Raw genomic sequence first — 16,579 nt, forward strand, 5'->3', positions numbered from 1 at the left:
TAATTTATGTTGAATTTCACAATAAAACCAGTTTTTCTTGATGGGATTAGATGGAGACAGTGGATATTGTATAAGTTTTGTCACAGATACAAATATTACCTGTTTTTTAGAAAAATATTAAAGATCACCTAATATGCCAAAATGACTAGGTCTGTAGTTTTGCTTTTATAAAATGCCCTCAAATTTAAATGTAATTCCCAAGTAGCAATAAAGTCCACATCTCTGGATTATCTATTATTTGCGCTACAGGTACCAAGAAACCATTTTCCCTGCCTAGAATAGTAACCCTTATTATGCCTTAGAAGTGCATTTGTGAAATGTTGGTTTAATGTATACCTCATAATTTAGAATTTAATTAGGTTACCACTTTTAATACTATCTAAATACAATATACTGACCCAATCTAGAAAGTTGGATCAAAGTTTGAAATGAAGATTCACAGTTTACCTTCCTAGGCTTGTTATTAACATTTCACATTTATACTCTTAGCTTTGACTTGTATGCCTCACAGATGAATTCAAGTTTAATTATAATTCCACTACACCATGTTAATTAGGTAGCTTTCCCAAATCTGAGAACATCAATGCTAATCTCTTCGTGATGTTTTGAGGCTTCACAGCTTAAATCCATTATAGTATTATGGAATCTATAGTTTAGGATTGTGGAGAAAGGCTTCAGAGGAGTATTTTGTTGTTGTAACAATCCAATTAAGGGACCATTTCAGGAATTGTTGGAAGGTGGGTTATTCTGTAGTAACTATGCTTCAACTGTCATGCAGTACATCCAGAAACAATCCATTTCAACTTCTGAACATTTGGTTTGGAACACTTGTTTGATGAATTTTCAGTTAAACACTTGGATACAAGCTCTTACTTACCAGAAGGTCAAATCTCTGCCGTTTATCTTGGAATGTGTCTAAAGACATTCTATTCCTTCTGTTAACTCTACACACTTGTGTGCTTGGATCTCCAGTGCAATGATAGACAACGCCAACACAGAAGGCTTGGCTTTAGAAAATATGATCCTGCAGTGGCATGCCTTAAGTTGAGCTTCTAGTCTTTCAAAATTAAGGGTATTCTTCTTTCAATTGGCAAGTTCTCTTGAGTGAATGAATAGTAGAGTTGCAGAAATTGAAAGGCAATAGTAGCTTTGACTTTCCAACATACCTTCTCCGATACAATCTTTTCCATTCTCATCAAGTCTGAAACCGTGAACCTATGCCGGCTTATTCGGATCAAGTCAGTTGCCAATGGGACATTCCTTTCCTCTTCTACTGGTTTTACAGCCCAACAGAAGCAGCTCAGCCCAACACACCCAAGGTCTGTACCTTCGTTTGGGACAGGAATCTGTCCAGTAAATTCACAGCTAGAGAAAGTGTCTCTGTGTCAAAGCCAAAGAACTGAGTTAGACCAGGAAGATCTTTTACTTCGAAGTCCCTTAGCCTTGCAGTCATTCTGAGGCCATTATCGTGTGCAGATTCAATTAGTCTCAAGCCACAGACCTTTGGCTGACATCTGCACTCCTGCTCCAACAGAGCATTCAGCTGGTGTAGCAGTTTCTGAGAGTCAGTTGTTGTCACTACCTCTATCATCTTGACTGTGACTGTGGCTCCTCTGCGGTAACCTCCCTCCCTGGGCCTGCTCTCACCTCACCCCACGATATCAAATCCGACATGCTCACGAGGCGAAGGGACTCGACGGTAAGAGGTGAGCAGCCCGGGGAGGGGGGGCCGTCTTGGGTGGAGGTCTCTGCAACGCTCCCAGACGACAGTGCCCATCACAGAGTCAGCTCCTAGCCCTAAAAGAGCAGGTTTGTAATAGGTTGGGGAGAGGAAGAAATGGGTGAGGTTTGAAGAAAAAGGGAAGTTCCATGAAAAGATTAGAATGAAGAAATAGAGGGTATAAAGAATGTGGAGCCAGTGCAGGAGGAAAAAAGAGAGATGGTGTCAGGACATCTGGCATAAAATGCCTGTTGCATACCTGGAGACAAAGAAGGAGGGGGAGGTGAGCAAGAGGGTGCCTGACACAAAGAGCATGGAAGAAGGGAGAAAGGCCTCAGGAGTTTTTTGTCTTCCATTAATTGTTCACCTTGGTTAATTTGTAAATGATATTTTGTAAAGAGGTGTTAGAATCCTGAAAATGTCTGGAAGCCTCAGGTTACAAGTTAAAATAGGCATCGTATTATTATTATTATTATTATTATTATCATTTCATTTAGAGCCATGGCAATTTAATTCTGAAAAAAAACGTTTGGGGAGGTTGAAAGTTCCCTGTAATAGCCATTGTGGTTTAAATTATCTTTAGCTAAATTGGCCCATGTAATTAAAAATGTTCATGAGGAGGGCCATAGTGTTTAAACCGTAGGGTTTAAAACTAAGTGAGGGTCTCAGAAAAATGGCTCTCCTGAGACAGTTTAGAGGATTGGGATTTCATTACTCAAAACCAAGGTTCAACAAAACAAAAAAGAACTCACCAGAAAAGACAAAGCTTTCACAAAAACAGAAAAGATAAAGCTTTTAAGCAGATCCCAAATTAAGCCTGGAGAGCTCAAAACACATAGAGAGTAGGTCTTTAATCCAGGAGAAAACTTACCTCAAACTCCAGCATCAACCAAAAAGCAGTTAGAGCTCACTGGGTTCAGTGGGTACCACCACCTGTTTCTCACCAGCCTTGGAGTTGCTGGGGTTCTACTCTGGATCCTACTCATCTGACACCAAGTAATATCGACCTTAGAACATTCAGTTATTTTACCAGCAAAATGACTTTATTCAGGAATAACAGAAGAGTCGCAATTCAGGTCATGTGAGCTATGGTAAAACCACAGGCAAATCTGGAGATCAAAGGAAAGGAGTGTTGCTTTGCAGAGAAAAGGGGGACCCTGGGGGGGCTGCTTTGAACAAAAGTCTACTGGAGGAAAACAAGAGTACAGAGTGGTGACAGTTTCTCATTGACTGAGTTGTGGTCTTTTCTCATTGGCTGAGGTAGTTGCTGGCATGGAGAAATTCTTCCTCCTGCTGGAGTGGTAAAGTACGTTTCTTCCTACTTAATGCAAGATACATCTCTTCGGATTGGGAACTGCAGTTGAAGAGAATGGTATGAAGTGAGAACTTCTCCCAGCCTCACTACCCCGTTTTAAATGAGGTTTCCTCTATTCAATTTCATAACTGCTACCAAAGAGATAGACCAGACAGGAATGCGGAAGTGGGTCCAGGGGAGTCTAAATTAAGAGGAGGTAGGGGCACCTGGGTGGCTCAGTCGGTTAAGCGTCTGACTTCAGCTCAGGTCACGATCTCACAGACTGTGAGTTCGAGCCCCGCGTCGGGCTCTGGGCTGATGGCTCAGAGTCTGGAGCCTGCTTCCGGTTCTGTGTCTCCCTCTCTGTCTGCCCCTCCCCCGTTCATGCTCTGTCTCTCTCTGTCTCAAAAATAAACGTAAAAAAAAAAAAAAAATTAAAATTAAGAGGAGGTAGGGAAAGTGTCAAAAGCCTGGGAATTCCAGCTATTGGGGTGGGCTCTCTGGTGCTTGAAATGTATATTTGTAAGGAAGATGATAATTCACATGAGGTATCAGAAAATAACTGAAATTAGATGAGCAAAATTGTAAAGTAGGTTAAGGATGTTAAGGATTCTGATTCTAACTGCTTATGTGAGTTGCTTATAGTTTTAAGCAAAAAATGATATATGATTATACAACATAATATCTCTATATATCAAGTTAACCTGGTTGCTTTTTTGATTGAAACGGTAAATTCTACTTGTGTGTGCTTTCTGTAAATTTGTATTCATGGAACATGACCCTTTATTTACTACTTGAAGCAGCAAAGCAGGAATTCCTTAGAGTTTATTTTGGATGCAATATATCTGTGATGCTTTGGCATTGTCCTGAACGTTTTACAAGCATTAGCTCATTTAATTCTGACAATAGTCCTCTGCTGTACTGTGATTAAGCTCGTTTCACACATAAGAAAAGGAGACATAGAAAGGTTAAAAAAACACAGACAAGGGGCGCCTGGGTGGCTCAGTCGGTTAAGCCGCCGACTTCGGCTCAGGTCATGATCTCGCAGTCCGTTGAGTTCAAGCCCCGCGTCGGGCTCTGTGCTGACAGCTCAGAGCCTGGAGCCTGTTTCAGATTCTGTGTCTCCCTCTCTCTGACCCTCCCCCGTTCATGCTCTGTCTCTCTCTGTCTCAAAAATAAATAAACGTTAAAAAAAAAAATTAAAAAAAAAAACACGGACAAGTGAAATAATATATCATTGGTGGTGGCAATGTGATTTGTCTCTGGTGCCTTTGCTCTGCTCTTAAGCATTAAGTTGTGGCGTCTCTAGGTAGAACTACTGCCTGGTTCTTTAGTCCTCAGTGGAGTGGGATCAGTGTTCGAAGTGGAAAATGCTCTAGGGCTGAATCTGTGAAAGCTTGTTAGCTTAACAGGAAGAGAGAAGGCAAAAACAATATAATAAAAAGAGGACAGATTTCAAAAAAGCAAAGTCATCTGGGACATTTGTGTACAATGCTTTTGTAGAAGGAGTTAACTACCATTGGGAAATTTGGGGTGTTATTTAGTATTTACAAAGTCACTTCTAAGAAAAGGGCTTGAAATTCTATCAGGTAAATCAACCAAAACTATCCCTCAGGTGACTTTAGTCCAAAAAAGCTTTTCTTACAGAACAGTACAATAATGATACCGGGCATAATGATAACCTGGAGACAGTAAGAACCCCCTTCCATACACACATATGCATATACTTTCATATATACAACTTAATAAGGCAGAGTTGTGTGTGATTCAGTTTAAAACATTTCCATGAATATCAAGTTAAAGCTTTTTTGATGCATCTTTGGATAAATATGATATATGTACAGTTCTTTAGTTCCCTGATTTTTTCTAAATAACCCTCAGAACTGCAATTTTATATAGTATTTTAGTGTAGTTAATTCACCTGTACCAATCCATCCATCTTCATAAGTTATCAATATTTTACCACTATTATATCCCTATCCACTCTCCACCCCTTCCTGATTATTATTTATACTTCATTTTATATAAAATGTATATACCTTTATTGAAATGTGCACATCTTAGGTATACAGTTTGAACAAAGATATGTACACATGTCATTTGTGTATTTATTATACTATAGAACATTTGTAATTCACCAGAAAGTTTCCTCCCAGTTAACCCCTAATCCTTATGGTAGCCAGCCTCTAAGATAGTCCACAGAGATCACCATATTCCCTTGTACAGTCTCCTCCCACACTAAATAAGATTGACTAAGGTAACCCATAGGACGTTATAGATATGATGCAGTATATCTTTAAAGACATTTCAGATTTCATCTTGCTCTCTTTTGGATCACTTTTTCTGGGAAAGGTCAGCTGTCATGCTGTGAAGATACTCAAGGCACTGTGGCAAGGAACTGAGGCCTACTGAGGCCCGAGTCAGTAGGGACCTGAAACCTTTGCCAACAACCATCTGAGCGAGCCATATTAGCAATAAATCAGCCAGCCGTGGTCAAACCATTAGATGACTGCAGTCCTGGCCATTCTCCCGATTTGAGTCTCATGAGAGATTCTGAACCAGACCTTTTGGGCTATGGCACTCGCAAATTTCAGAAACTATTTGATAATAATTGTTTGTTATTTTAATCTGTTAAATTGGGGGTAATTTCTGGTATGGCAACAGATACTACTGCATTCTCAATATATTTGTTCTGAGTTTTTATATTATTATTAATTTGCCTATTCTAGAACTTCATATAAATGGAATCATACTGTGTGTCATTAGTAATTGATTTTTTTATCTCTCTCTCTCTCTCTCTCTCTCTCTCTCTCTATTATGTAATCTCCATGACCAACATGGGGCTCAAACTCACAACCTCGAGATCAAGACTCACATTCTCTTTGACTGAGCCAACTAGGTGCCCCAGTAATTGATTTTAAAATATAATTTTATCTTTAATAGTTTGAACTTTACTTGAAAAGTTCCTGAAGGAATTAGTTATTCATTGAATTACCAAAGAAGCAATGTCCAATGGATAATAGTTTTTAATTGCCTTAGCAATTTCTTATTCATGTATGTGCGTGTGTGTGTGTGTTTGTGTAACCCATTATTTATTTAGCCTTTTCATCACATTTGTTTGTTTGTTTATTTATTTATTTATTTAATATATATAATTTATTGTGAAATTGGTTTCCATACAACACCCAGTGCTCATCCCAACAGGTGCCCTCCTCAATGCCCATCACCCACTTTCCCTTCCCCCCCCACCCCCCATCACCCCTCAGTTTATTCTCAGTATTTAAGAGTCTCTTGTGGTTTGCCTCCTTGCCTCTCTGTAACCTTTTTTTTCTTCCCCCTTCTGCTCCCCCCGGTCTTCTGTTGAGTTTCTCAGTATCCACATATGAGTGAAAACATATGGTATCTGTCTTTCTCTGCCTGACTTATTTCACTTAGCATAACACTCTCCAGTTCCATCCACGTTGCTACAAATGGCCAGATTTCATTCTTTCTCATTGCCAAGTAGTATTACATTGTATATATAAACCACATCTTTTTTTTTTAATATGAAATTTATTGTATAAAAAAACCCACATCTTTATCCATTCATCAGTTGATGGACATTTAGGCTCTTTCCATAATTTGGCTATTGTTGACAGTGCTGCTATAAACATTGGGGTACAAGTGCCCCTATGCATCAGTACTCCTGTATCCCTTGGGTAAATTCCTAGCAGTGATTTTGCTGGGTCATAGGGTAGATCTACTTTTAATTTTTTTGAGGAACCTCCACACTGTTTTCCAGAGCGGCTGCACCAGTTTGCATTCCCATCAACAGTGCAAGAGTGTTCCCATTTCTCCACATCCTCTCCAGCATCTATAGACTCCTGAGTTGTGCATTTTAGCCACTCTGACTGGCGTGAGGTTGTATCTCAGTGTGGTTTTGATTTGTATTTCCCTGATGAGAAGGGACGTTGAGCATCTTTTCTTGTGCCTGTTGGCCATCTGGATGTCTTCTTTAGAAAAGTGTCTATTCATGTCTTATGCCCATTTCTTCACTAGATTATTTGTTTCTTGGGTGTGGAGTTTGGTGAGTTCTTTATAGATTTTGGATACTAGCCCTTTGTCTGATATGTCATTTGCAAATATCTTTTCCCATTCCATTGGTTGCCTTTTAGTTTTGTTAATTGTTTCCTTTGCAGTGCAGAAGCTTTTTATCTTCCTGAGGTCCCAATAGTTCATTTTTGCTTTTAATTCCCTTGCCTTTGGAGATGTGTCAAGTAAGAAATTCCTGCAGCTGAGGTCACAGAGGTTTTTTTCCTGCTTTCTCCTCTAGGGTCTTGATGGTTTCCTGTCTCACATTCAGGTCCTTCATCCATTTTGAGTTTATTTTTCTGAATGGTGTAACAAAGTGGTCTAGTTTCATTCTTCTGCATGTTGTTGTCCTGTTCTCCCAGCACCATTTGTTAAAGAGACTGTCTTTTTTCCATCGGATATTCTTTCCTGCTTTGTCAAAGATTAGTTGGCCATACATTTGTGGGTCCAATTCTGGAGTCTCTATTCTATTCCATTGGCCCATGTATCTGTTTTGTGCCAATACCATGCTGCCTTGATGATGACAGCTTTGTAGTAGAGGCTAAAGTCTGGGATTGTGATGCCTCCCGCTTCTTTTTCAATATTACTTTGGCTATTACTGTGGTTCCATACAAATTTTAGGATTGCTTGTTCTAGCTTCGAGAAGAATGTTTGTGCAATTTTGATTGGGATTGCATTGAATGTGTAGATAGCTTTGGGTAGTATTGACATTTTAACAATATTTATTCTTCCAATCCATGAGCATGGAATGTTTTTCCATTTCTTTATATCTTCTTCAATTTCTTTCATAAGCTTTCTATAGTTTTCAGCATACAGATATTTACATCTTTGGTTAGGTTTATTCCTAGGTATTTTATGATTCTTGGTGCAGTTGTAAATGGGATCAGTTTCTTTGTCTTTCTGTTGCTTCATTATTAGTGTATAAGAATGAAACTGGTTTCTGTACATTGATTTTGTATCCTGAGACATTGCTGAATTCATGTAACAGTTCTAGCAGACTTATGGTGGAGTCTGTCGGGTTTCCTATGTATAGTATCATGTCATCTGCAAAAAGCGAAAGCTTGACTTCATATTTGCCAATTTTGATGCCTTTGATTTCCTTTTGTTGTCTGATTACTGATGCTAGAACTTCCAACATCATGTTAAACAACAGCTGTGAGAGTGGACATCCTGTCGTGTTCCTGATCTCAGGGGGAAAGCTCTCAGTTTTTCCCCATTGAGGATGATATTAGCTGTATGATTTATTATCATAAATGGCTTTTATGATATTTAAGTATGTTCCTTCTATCCCGACTTTCTCGAGGGTTTTTATTAAGAAAAAATGCTGAACTGTGTCAAACGCTTTTTCTGCATCGATTGACAAGATCGTATGGTTCTTAACTTTTTTCTTTTATTAATGTGATGTATGAATAATTCTTTTTATATGCTGTTGAATTTGATTTGCGAGTATCTTGTTGAGAATTTTTGCATCCATATTCATCAGGGATATTGGCTTGTAGTTCTCTTTTTTTTGCTGGGTCTCTGTCTGGTTTAGGAATCAAAGTAATTCTGGCTTCATAGAGTGAGTCTAGAAGTTTTCCTTCCCTTTCTATTTTTTGGAACAGCTTGAGAAGGATAGGTATTTTCTCTGCTTTAAATGTCTGGTAGAATTCCCCAGGGAAGCCATCTGCTCCTGGACTCTTATTTGTTGGGAGATTTTTGATAACTGATTCAATTTCTTCACTGGTTATGGGTCTGTTCAAATTTTCTACTTCTTCCTTTTTGAGTTTTGGAAGTGTGTGGATGCTTAGGAATTTGTCCATTTCTTCCAGGTTGTCCAGTTTGTTGGCATATACTTTTTCATATTATTCCCCGAAAATTGCTTGTATTTCTGAGGGATTGGTTGTAATAATTCCATTTTCATTTGTGATTTTATCTATTTGGGTCATCTCCCTTTTCTTTTTGAGAAGCCTGGCTAGAGGTTTATCAATTTTGTTCATTTTTTCAAAAAAACCAACTCTTAGTCTCATTGATATGCTCTACTGTGTTTTTAGATTCTATATTGTTTATTTCTGCTCTGATCTTTATTATTTCTCTTCTTCTGCTGGGTTTGTGGTGTCTTTGCTGTTCTGCTTCTATTTCCTTTAGATGTGCTGTTAGGTTTTGTACTTGGGATTTTTCTTGTTTCTTGAGATAGGCCTGGATTGCAATGTATTTTCCTCTCAGGACTGCCTTCGCTACATCCCAAAGCATTTGGATTGTTGTATTTTCAGTTTTTATTTTTGTTTCAATATATTTTTAAATTTCTTCTCTAATTGTCTGGTTGACCCATTCATTCTTTAGTAGGATGTTCTTTAACCTGCATGCTTTTGGAGGCTTTCCAGACTTTTCCTGTGATTGATTTCAAGTTTCATAGCACTGTGGTCTGAAAGTGTGGATGGTATGCTCTCAATTCTTTTATACTTATTAAGGGCTATTTTGTGACCCAGTATGTGATCTATCTTGGAGAATGTTCCATGTGCACTTGAGAAGAAAGTATATTCTGTCACTTTGGGATGGAGAGTTCTAAATATATCTGTCAAGTCCATCTGATCCAATATATCATTCAGGGCCCTTGTTTCTTTATTTATTGTCACATCTAGACAGTGCATAGACGCTTATAATTGTTAGCTCTTCCTGATGGATAGACCCTGTAATTATTATATAATGCCCTTTTTCAACTCTTGTTACAGCTTTTAATTTAAAGTCTAGTTTGTCTGTTATAAGTATGGCTACTCCAGCTTTCTTTTGACTTCCAGTAGCATGATAGATGGTTCTCCATTCCCTCACTTTCAATCTGAAGGTGTTCTCAGGTCTAAAATGAGTCTCTTGTAGACAGCAAATAGATGGGTCTTGTTTTTTAATCCATTCTGATACCCTATGTCCTTTGGTTAGAGCATTTAGTCCATGTACATTCAGTGTTATTATAGAAAGATATGGGTTTAGAGTCATTGTTGTGTCTGTAGGTTTCATGCTTGTAGTGATGTCTCTAGTACTTTGTGGTCCTTGAAACATTTCACTCACAGAATCCCCCTTAGGATCTCTTGTAGGGCTGGTTTAGTGGTGATGAATTCCTTCAGTTTTTGTTTGGGAAACCCTTTCTCTCTCCTTCTATTCTGAATGACAGACTTGCTGGGTAAAGGATTCTTGGCTGCATATTTTTTTCTGTTCATCACTTTGAAGATTTCCTGCCATTCCTTTCTGGCCTGCCAAGTTTCAGTAGATAGGTCTGCTACTACACTACCCTTATGTGTCTACCTTCGTATGTTAAGGCCCATTTATTCCTAGCTGCTTTCAGAATTCTCTCTTTATCCTTGTATTTTGCCAGTTTCACTATGATATGTCATGCAGAAGATCGATTCAAGTTACATCTGAAGGAAGTTCTCTGTGCCTCTTGGATTTCATTGCCTTTTTCCTTCCCCAGATCAGGGAAGTTCTCAGCTATGATTTGTTCAAGTACACCTTCAGCCCCTTCTCTTCTCTCTTCTTCGTCCGGAATTCCTATGATACAGATACCGTTCTCTTTGATTGCATCACTTAGTTCTCTAATTCTCACCTCGTACTCCTGGATTTTTTTATCTTTTTTTCTCAGTTTCCTCTTTTTCCATAATTTTATCTTCTAATTCACCTATTCTCTCCTCTGCCTCTTCAATCTGCACTGTGGCCACCTCCATTTTATTTTGGAGCTCATTTACAGCATTTTTTAGCTCCTCGTGACTATTTCTCAGTCCCTTGATCTCTTTAGCAGTAGATTCTCTGCTGTCCTCTATGCTTTTTTCAAGCCCAGCGATTAATTTTATGACTATTATTCTAAATTCTTGTTCTGTTATATTGCTTAAGTTGGTTTTGATTCATTCATTAGCTGTCGCTACTTCCTGGAATTTCTTTTGAGGAAGTTTCTTCCGTTTCATCATTTTGGCTAGTTTTTTGTCCCTTATGCGTTTTAAAAGCTTGTTGTGTGCTCTGCACCTGTGAGCACTGCTATATTAAATGGGGGTCATACACTGTCCAGGGCCTGGACCTTCAGGAGGTGTTTTTTTGGAGATTGTTACTTGCTCTCTGTTGTTGTGTTTGGTTATTTTCTTACCCTACTTGTAGTAATATTTTGGACCCTCCCCCAGGTGTGCTTTGATTTGTTACTTGGAGTAGCCCTATGAAGGAAACAGATAAACAGGAGACAAAAACATACAAACGCACAAACAACACAAACAAACGAATAAACAAAAACAAAAATCTAAAGACTAAAAACAAAAAACCCAAAAACGCTGACGACAAGTAAAGAAGAGGGTGAGGCGGTGCTGATGGAAGAGGACATACAAAGAGAGAAATGACAGAAACGGGGGTGCTGGGGGGGGGGGTGGTGAAGAAAAAATAAACATTGACTAGGCGGAGAGACTGAAAGGCTTAATCCAGAGAGAGTGAAAGTAAGATAAAGAAGGAGGCGGGGAAAACGAAAGGAAGATAAAATTACCCAGACCGGGAATCTATATGGCTAGATTATTCCAGAGAAAGAGAAAAGAGTGTAAAGAAGGAGATATAGAACATGTATCAAGATAATATATAAAATATGCCTGTTTAGACAGACCAATAACCTGAGTAACCGGCCTAAGGGAGGGAAGAGATAAGGAGGAGAAACGGGGGGGGGGGGGGGGGGGGGTGGTGGTAATATATCAATATATCCAGAATTGACCTATAGTTAATCCTGGCAATACTGCATCACTTGTCTCCAGTAGCTGTCCGCAGGGTCTGTGCCGCTTGGGTGTATACACAGTTACCCAGTGCAAAGGGGCGTGGTTTGGTGTAATCTGAACCCACTTCCACTATGTGCCCCAGGAGTGATCCCTGAGGCCCTGCCTCGGTGGTGGTGGGGGAGGGGGGAATGATGACTCCAAGTCTCTTCTCCACAGAGTCAGACCGGTGGACTCAGTCTGAGTCGTCCTCACTGTGCTGTGGGAGCAGAGGGGGCGGTCCTTCTCGCTCCACGAACTCCCGGGACCCTGTGCTTGGGTAGGATTCAGAGTCCTGCTCCGTGAGGTCTGGCGCTGGAGAAGCGCCTCTCAGTGCGGCGATATGTGGTCCCAGCTGGCTTTGTCTGTGCCATAGCACTTCAGGGAGGACCGTCTTCTCCTACTGCAGACTGAGCCTCCCGCCTCGCCACCACGAGGCCTCGCCACCACGAGCCCCGCGGGTGGTGGACGCAGGCTGGCTTTGTCTTTTCCCACAGCACTCCAGGGAAACAGTGGCCTTTTCCTCCTACAGACTGTGCCCTTGGCCCGGCCACTGTGTTCGGGAGTGGCAGATGCAGGTAGGTTCTGTACTATCGCGCAGCCCTCCAGGGAGGGATCCACTTTCTCCAGCTGCGGACTGAACCCCTGACCTACCACTGCACCCAGGCCTGGTTCCCCTCCTCCCCAGGTGCTCGAGCAGGGAGCTGGCTCCAGTCCCAAGAAAGCCCCACAGTTTGAGATCGGATCCCTCTCAGTCTCAGTCTGAGGTCTTTCTCCTGTCCAGCTATGGTCCTGCACTTCCCTAGGCGCTCTTTCTCTTCCCTTTGTCTCTCTGCAGAAGGGGGTCCCTCCCCTCCGTGCCAACATGGCCTTTTTTCATCTCCCCCAGTTCACAATTACCCACCTATCTTTTTTCCAGCTTTCCCATTCTCTTCCTAGTAGATTCAGTCTCTTTGCCTCCCAGGCTCTGGTGCTCAAAGTCCTTTGGCTTCTACACTTCTTTGTTTGAGAGACACGGGAAGTATGGATTCCTCCTACTTCTCCGCCATGTTGGCCAATGTCTCATCACATTTATTTAAATAAAATTACTTATTTAATCCTTAGGAATGATCCTTTTGGGATATTCCACTAGGACCTAGCTCAGGGCCTTAAACCCAGTTTGTGCTCATTAATACATGGTAAGTAAATACACAACTAAGCCAGTCAGTTATTGCCAACAATTCCAAATGTCTGGGTGATAAAGGATTAGATTGTGTGGTTCTTCCTACCTGTTGTTCATTTTGTCACTCATGCTTGCTGACCTGTAACTTGTGTCACAAACCATAACAGAAGTAGGTGTTGGACAGGGCCAGTTTGAGATTTCTGTAGCAATCAAAAGCAGCTGGGACAGGGTCTTGCATCATTGTGGACCCAAAACACATACCACCTGCAGATTTTGGCTGGTAATTCTTAAGTCGGGAATGTCAGGATGATATCACAAAAATGGACAAAATGTAGTTTCTCTTTTCTGAATCCAAGTTTTACCAGTGTCTCTGGATAATGCTACCACTTATTTTTGAGAACATACACATTGTTTAATTCCAAAGACATTAAGATAGGAAAATCTAGGTCCATTGTATTCATAACCAATATGGGGTATGAAAATTCTATTCTATAATAGAGTTTTGAAATTTGTTGCTTAAGGAGATAGAGGTGAAATTGTTGAATTCTGTTCTCAGTGATAACAACCTCTTGGAAGTCCCTGGGTCTCTGCTTACCTTTAGAAGACCACCTCAAATGTAAATCTTTGCATCCAGTTACAAGTGAATCTTTAATTTAAAGCACTGCAAAGATAGTCTTTTATAGTCATACTCAAATGGCTAAGTTCACCTTGTGTTGATTTTTCTTTTTTTCCTTGAATATATTTCTCTCTTATTATTATTATTATTTATATACAGCTAAAAGTGGTCAATATTCTTTGAAACCCAGTCACTAGGTAAGTGGAAAAGTAGGTAACCAGAATATAAATTCTCAAGCCTCAAAATATGATGGGAAGAAGTCAAAAAAGACAAAAGAGCCAGTTTCAAGGGGCTCGCAGTGGTTCAATCTGGGACAATTGAAAAAACACAGTAATGATGATACTAATGAATTATAACACGTGAGTATAACAAAAATCCATGGGTCCATGCTGACATAAGTACATTGAATAAATAATTACATGAAGGATAAGGAACTGCTATTTATTAAAGGAGAATTCTAAGTAATAAGTGTGGAAAGAATGATGAAAATAGAAAAGTCATATTTGGCAAAAAGGAGAGGAATAATTGTTTTAGGCAAGCATCATCAAATGGGTGCTAAAATTAGCACATGAAAGTATTTACATAGACCTGAAGTATCTTCCCACAAGATATTTATTAGTTACGAAGAGAAAAATAGTAACATTATAGTACAGAAACCTGGCAGACATCCCTTTAATCAAAGTTACCCTCAACTTTAAAGAGATAAATTGATATCATGTGCCTTGTGATAATCCCCATGAGGAGGACACAACATCATTTCACTGGCATTCTTGCCAAAAAATGCATATCCTGAATTTAATCACAAGCAAATATCAATCAAACCCAAACTGAGGGATATCCTACAAAACAATAGGCCTCTATTCTCTAAATATATCACATTCTTAGAAGACAGACACTAAGCAAGTGTCTAGATCAGTGTTCTAGAACTTTAGCATATATCATAAATATCTGGGAGGGTTTGCTAAAATGCATATTGGTGTTTCCCACCCTTCCCCCTAAGAATTTCTGATTCCTAGGTCCAGAATAGGGCCTGAAAATCTGCATATCTAATAAGTTCCTGGGTTATACACATGCTGGTGGTCTAAGGACCACACTTTGAGAACCAGTGGTCTACAATGGACAAACTATAGCCCATCAGCTAAATCTACCTGGTTGTTTTTCTAAATAAAATTGTATCAGGACATAGCCACACCCATTTGTTTATGTACTGTTTGTGGTTGCTTTCGGCCAAATTGAACAGTATTGCTAGATATCATCGGGCCCACAGAGCATAACATATTTATCACTTGTCCCTTTACAGAATATGTTTCCTCACCTCTGATATAGAATCTGGTTTAATTATGCAACATGAGAACTAAATATATGTCTCTTGAATTAGAACCTGGATAAGAACAGTGATATCAGTGGGAAACTTAGCAAAATTGTATGAGATCTGCAGACTAGGTAGTAGAGTTTATCAATATTTTTCTGTTTTTGATGGTTGGACTGTGGTTATGTAAGATGCTAGCATTTCAAGAATCTGAGTGGAGGCTATATGGGAATTCTTTGTATGACGTTTGCAACTTTGTGTAAGTCTGACATTTTTCTGAAATAAAATGTTTAAAGTATACCATAAGACAACTAAAAAATCCCAAAATTGTGTCCTTTGTAAGCTGACTGTTACACACGTGATCAGGTTAAAGATGTGCTGAGAGAGTACCTGGGTTGTAAATGATGAGAGAAGCTACTCCAATACGAATTGCTCCCTGAATAACAAGGAAAATTCCATTACATTATAGAACAAGTTTCAACTTATGGACCCAAAATTGATTGCACCTTCTACCCGGATGGAATAAAGTGCAAGAGGCATCCTCTCTGAATTTAGAGGGGAAAAAAGCATTGACACCCAATTTAGCTCTCAACTGCACCCCCTTGTCAGGAAATACTGCATGTCAGGACCTTTTGTGGGCAAAACAGTACTTGACTGGCTCATAATAAACATTCTCTATTATTATTTGTTCTTATTGTTTCTATCATCATGCTTGGTTTTGTTGTAATGAAATCCCCGGATTGTAAGCTGACATCTTCGGAGGGCCCAAAGAGGCACTGTTAGGTACACATCTCACATGTGGCTATTGCAGGGAATTAAGTAGTGTGGGAATTCAGGAGTGGGAAAGGCATTCAGCGTTGAGTACACTCTATTCCCTGTGGATCTCTCTATACCTGATTATCTTGCTTCTTTCCAGCTTCTCCCTACAGATGGCAAAAAGGGATTCATTCTGATTTCTTTTCTTTCCTACCCCAAACCTTGCTAAGCCATCACAGATTTTTCCTGGTAGCAGAACAATTCAGTGATTTTTCTATAATAAGCTAATAGCTTCAACAATTCTAATCTTCACACATTTAAAAATTAAGTGTGTGTGTGTGTGTGTGTGTGTATATATATATATATACATATACACGTGTGTGTGTGTGTGTGTGTGTGTGTGTGTGTGTATAAATGTATGTATAAACAAACAAGTGGGGTAATATGCAATTTTCTTTTTTCTTTATGTAGCTTTTTACTTTTAGTTTGTACTTGAAATTTCCCCATGATGTGTCTCCGGCCTGGTACTGAAGCCTGCCTTAGGCACTGAACTCAAGGAAACTCTCACTCTCCAGAGGGAAAATGGAGCTCCTGCCCCACTGTCACTTGATCCCTTGTCACGATCGTGCTTTATGAACAACCTGAGACTATGTTTCTAACCTCCTTACATTTTATGACCAGGGATAGAAAAAAAGAGAAGAGGGCAGAAGTCACACCAACTCCAAAAAGGGATCACAAGCAAAAGGTGGGGGATGGAACTCTAGTGAATCTCTAGAAGCATATTCCACCCACTACAACCTTGTTTGTAGAGGATGAGTTCTACTGAGTCCTGTTTATGCACATTTTTTCTAGTCCTCACTGCATGCCACTAATGAGAGGTAGGCTTCAGCATCCCCATTTCCAAGG

The 16,579-nt window shown here is 39.7% G+C and overlaps 1 pseudogene; it reads right to left on the reverse strand.

Moving 5' to 3' along the window:
* Nucleotides 1-707: 707 nt before the first annotated feature.
* Nucleotides 708-1,591, reverse strand: LOC122219080 (annotated as a pseudogene).
* Nucleotides 1,592-16,579: the final 14,988 nt, after the last annotated feature.

This window comes from Panthera leo, chromosome B2 (genome assembly GCF_018350215.1).
Source record: "Panthera leo isolate Ple1 chromosome B2, P.leo_Ple1_pat1.1, whole genome shotgun sequence".
NCBI lineage: Eukaryota > Metazoa > Chordata > Mammalia > Carnivora > Felidae > Panthera > Panthera leo.